Here is a 4,981-nt window from a genome sequence, read left to right as displayed (position 1 = left end):
GCCCGCTGCCTCGCCCCGCGCCTCTGTCTGTCTGTCTCTCTCTCACCCCTGTCCATCCCACACCACCGTCCGTCCTGCATGCTGCCTCGCCCCGCGCCTCTCCTTGGTCCTCGCTGCTGCCCGGGGCTCGACTCCTGATGCCCTGTGCTCCCCTCCTCAGGTCTCTCCGGGGCCCTCCCTGCCTGGTACGCCCTCCTCAGGAGCCACCGAGCCCAGACCCTCTCCCGCACTCCTCCGCTCCTCGGCCCCCCAGCTCTGCAGGCGGAGGGGAGGGGGCCCAGGTCAGCGGTGGTGCTGACGGCCAAGCATCAAGGGGCAGAAGGAACACGAGCTGAAGGCCCATGAGCAGGTGTCTCAGAGCCGATGGCTGGCTGACGACACAGCGCCACACCGCTTCCCACCCATGAAGTCAATTTAAGACCAAAAAAAAGAAAGAAAAAACGACACCTGGAGAGGACTCAGTTGTGGGAAAACAAGGCCACGTCGCCGTCGATGGTATTACAAATGGGTTCAGCTCTTTGGAAAGCTACAGAGCCTCGCCGCTATCAAAAGCCATCAGAACGCTCATACTCCTTTGACCAACTAATCTCCCTCCTGGGAATTTTTCCAAACAATTATTCATCATCACAAGGAAAAGGGGGAAAGAACTAGGAGCATGCAGATATGCACGGTGACAGACTCCAGTGAAGAAGAAAGGCTGGAAGTTGCCTTAACCTCTCTCACCAAAGGGAGAGGGTTTCATAGAGACATGGTGCAATGACTGTTGCTGCTGCTGCTGCTAAGTCGCTTCAGTCGTGTCCAACTCTGTGCGACCCCATAGACAGCAGCCCACCAGGCTCCCCCGTCCCTGGGATTCTCCAGGCAAGAACACTGGAGTGGGTTGCCACTGCCTTCTCCAATGCAGGAAAGTGAAAAGTGAAAGTGAAGTCGTTCAGTCCTGTCCGACTCTTAGTGACCTCATGGACTGCAGCCCACCAGGCTCCTCCGTCCATGGGATTTGCCAGGCAAGAGTACTGGAGTGGGGTGCCATTGCCTTCTCTGGCAATGACTGAGGAGCCACTAAAAACAGTGACTGTGGAGGAAAAAATGAAAAGGAAGCTGGCGCGTTCGACCAGCGAAGACATCAAAACACACGCATATATGTACAGAAACCAAGAGGAATAATTAGAAAATCGATACAAGAAATTCTTGATGGCCAAATCCATTCGGCTCCAGGTCAGATGGGAGAGGATACCAGATAAAGGAAATCCGTGCGGCTCTGAGCGGGGGATAGGAATGAGTGCAAAGTTTGGTAAATACAGAATTTATGGGAAAACACATCCCAAGCTGTACAGCTGGGGCGTGTTTGGGCAGGACAGAATATTCGTGGCTACGCTGAGGCGGTAGAACTGTAACTAAAGGATTTTTCTTTTCCTTTTATACTCTTTTTAATATTGCTTTGATACCATTTTTGCTATTAAATAAAGGAAACCATCAGAATTTTCATGTGCCATCTTGAGGGCTGACAAAGAGCTTCCTCGTCTATACTCTCTCTTGGTCCTCTGGAAGGGGAGGCAGGGCAGGGAAGTTGCTGACCCTGGTTTTTACGGAGATGAGAGCGAGGGCTCAGAAACAGAGTAACTTCCCCAGCATCACACGGCCACGTGATGGCAGAGACAGAGCTCCAACCAGGGCCACCAGGAGGGAGGCGCCAAGCCCCACACGAGGCCCCCAGGCCCGTCCTCAGACACCAGAGCTCCAGCCCCTGGACATCTCTGGCTGCGACCCCACTCTGAGCCAGATCCCCCTCACAGAGGTAACCCCCGGGCCTGCGGCTGACCGTACACACAGGGGAACCTCCACCACGCGTCCCTCACCTCAACCCTGCAGCCGATGGGCAGGACGGTATAAACGCGGAGCTGAGGCTGTGAGTCCGGCTCCTCCGCTTGCTGAGCCGCCCTGAGCCTCAGCGTGACCGTGAGCAATGTGGTCAGGACCCCAAGGGTCGCTGATGAAAGGGGGCAGTGCGCCACGCGCCCGGCCACAGCGCGCGCTCCTCCACGCCTCAGGGCCTTTGCACGTGCTCCATCTGGAATGGTATCTGCGTGACTGCCCTCTTCGTGGCTCCAGGGTTCCCCTGGCATGGAAAGCCTACCGCATGCACAAGATGCGCGTTCCTCCCCCTCACCTGCCTCAGTCCCCTTCGTGGCCCTCGTCCACACCTGACATGCGGCGTGTTCACAGGTTGGGGTCAGGCTCCGCCCACCATGAGAACAAAGATCGTTTCTGTTCTTTGTGATGCATCTTTCAAGCACGTAGCAGGAACCCAATAAATGCTGAACTAAAGATGAAAGAAGCATGGACGGTGGTAACTTTGCCGGAGAAACAGGAACCTTCATTCACATGTGACTAAGGGCTGACATGGCCTTTACAGCCCCCAAGGGGCACCAGACTCCCTGGACGCCGCAGGCCTCTGGCCAGGCCACCACAGTGCCCACTGGCCTACGCCTTCCCTGCTTCCCTGCCCCCTCCCTAGGGACCGAAAGGGCCTCAGCCCAGAGGCTGCCACTGAGAAGGTGTCACTAGTCCCACTGGCCAGAAACATGAGAAACTGCCTTGCTGCAGCGGGAATGACAGATTTCAAGCGCTGCATTCCGGAGCTCCTGGAGAGGCCAAAGCCAGGCTCCTGCTGCTGGGTGGTTGGGGGAGTTCCCCAGGGGTGGAGCCCCCCACATGACTGCTGCTGGGGGAAGGGGCAACAGGCCAGGACCAGGGCCGTGGGCGCTGGTGTTTGCAGAAGCTGCCCCTGTGCGGGCACTTCACAGTCGTCCCAGCTCTGCCCCTCCACAGCGGCGTGGACAGGCGAGGAGCAGGCCTGACGTAGCCAGGCCATGGAGCACAGGGCTCCAACCCAGAGGGAAGGACCACCAAGGCCGCCCGGGGGCTGCGTCCTGGGAGAAGGGTGCCGTGGGGATCGCTCTGGTGACAGAGCTGTCCCAGAGGGCCACCAGATCTCTGGGGACAGCGGCATCTTGGGGATGAGGGACCCACAAACCAGGTCTCACCTGCAGGTCTAGCACCTCGGCCCCTGGGCCCAATGGCAGTGCCTCTCATGACGGGGGCATAGAGAGCATGGCCCCCTGCAGCTCTGGAAGCCCATGCTTGGCCTCAGGAACCCGAGGCTCTGCAGGAAGGTCCACTCTACACGGAACGAGCGCCACCTCCCCTCCTCACCTGGCTACCTCCAGCCCCACCCCGGGGGTCCACTGAGATGCTGCCTCCTCCAGGAAGCCTCTCCTGATCCCTCAAGTCGGCCTGAGGGTCCCCGCAGCCCCTGTGTGGGCCCTGGCCACATCTCCCACACCTGAGCGTGAGGCCAGGACACAGCACACGCTCAGAAAGGTGGTGAGTGAGTGACGACAAAAGAACAACGAAGACAGTGAATGAGCAAAAAGAGTGGGAACAGGGCGAAAAAAAACCACGAGCGAACGACAGACAGAAGCGTGAATGAAACGCGGGAACCACAGAGGGGCCCTCTCCCAAATGAACGACAGACAGAAGCGTGAATGAAACGCGGGAACCACAGAGGGGCCCTCTCCCAAATGAACGACAGACAGAAGCGTGAATGAAACGCGGGAACCACAGAGGGGCCCTCTCCCAAATGAACGACAGACTGAAGCGTGAATGAAACGCGGGAACCACAGGCAGCCGCCTCCCACCTCAGCGGCCGCCCAGAGTCAGGAGCCAGCGTCGAGAGTCTCACAACAGCGGCGCCAACCTGGGCTGGACAGTCCCCTCCTCCTCGTCCCCTGGAGGTCACTCTGGGTCACAAGGATGGAGTCGGGCCCAGGGCAGAGTTCCCAGAGTAGGGTCTGGGGGCTCCAGGGCCCACCGGAGGCGCTTCTGGGCATCTCGGCGGACACGCCAGGGCTGAGGTCAGGTGGGGGCGAGGGGGAAAGAGCCCACCGAAAGGGGACGGGGGCGAGACTGGCCCCAGGCCACCCGGCTAGGAAGCAGACGAAGAGGAATTTAAAACCCACGCAGGCTGGCTGTGGAACCTGAGCTCGTAACCGCTATGGTCGACGTCTCTCAGCTTTAAGGTGCTTTGGTCGTGGAGACGATGGTCACGATAATCTAACAATACTCTCAGCATTAGTGTGCAAAGGTCACATGGCCAACAACAATCATAATTAAAACAGTGCAACAAAGGCTCCTCCAGAATGTATATGAAGAGGGACTTGAGGCAGTAAGTCAGTGAGACGAGGGCTATCACGAGACTAAGAGCGGTCTGCAAAACTAGCACCTTTTTCGTCTGGATTGCACCTCAGCTGGGGTGTGGCTCGTGCCTCCCCCCACTAACTACTGTTTGATACTGTAACTCTGGAGCCAGTCACTTCACTGTAGATTTTCTCCTTTGAAGATGCAGCAAATTAAAGCAAACTGAGGCTCAGAGAGGTCAAGGGACTTTCCCAGGGTCACACAGGTAGGAAGGGACCTCGGAACTGAGCCTCTGTGACCCCCTCGCCTGGCCCCTGGCCCCCAGGGTCCAGTCTACTTCAGTACGAAGGGGAGGAAGTGCCGGAAGCCAAGAGGGACAAGCCCGGTGTGCCCCTTCCCGCCCAGTCGGCCCCTCAGCTGCCACGGGACCCAGAACCCCGTCACTTTAAAGTGATTCACCCTGAGGGCTGTGGTCTGGTCTGGGCCGAGGGCAGGGCCTGGAGGAGTCAGAGCCATGCTAACCCCTGACCACCCAGGCTTGAACCGGGTTCCCCAGGACCTCAGGAATCCAGGTGCAGCCCGCGCGGCTGCCCAGTGGGAGCAGCAGGACACCGCCGTGGCTCAGGAAGTCGGGCTGGGGCTCCCGCGCAGATGCTGGGGGTGTGGACGGGAGCCCCCAGGCGCCCCCACACCTGGCTGCTCAGGCGCTCTCGCCTCTGCTCCAGCGCCTCTGCTCCAGCAGAGAGGGCCTGGCCGCTCTCCCTGGACCCCCTGCGGGCTTCCC

At 59.1% G+C, this 4,981-nt stretch overlaps 1 protein-coding gene across 2 annotated transcripts in view; it reads right to left on the bottom strand.

Annotated features, from left to right (window-relative positions):
- CMIP (c-Maf inducing protein) overlaps positions 1-4,981 on the bottom strand; it is a 213,864-nt gene that overhangs the window by 169,275 nt on the left and 39,608 nt on the right. The gene's annotated exons all lie outside the window — the stretch shown is intronic.

This window comes from Bison bison, unplaced genomic scaffold, assembly GCF_000754665.1.
Source record: "Bison bison bison isolate TAMUID 2011002044 unplaced genomic scaffold, Bison_UMD1.0 scf7180017864295, whole genome shotgun sequence".
NCBI classification, from domain to species: Eukaryota; Metazoa; Chordata; class Mammalia; order Artiodactyla; family Bovidae; genus Bison; species Bison bison.
This window is presented reverse-complemented; position numbering and strand designations above follow the sequence as displayed.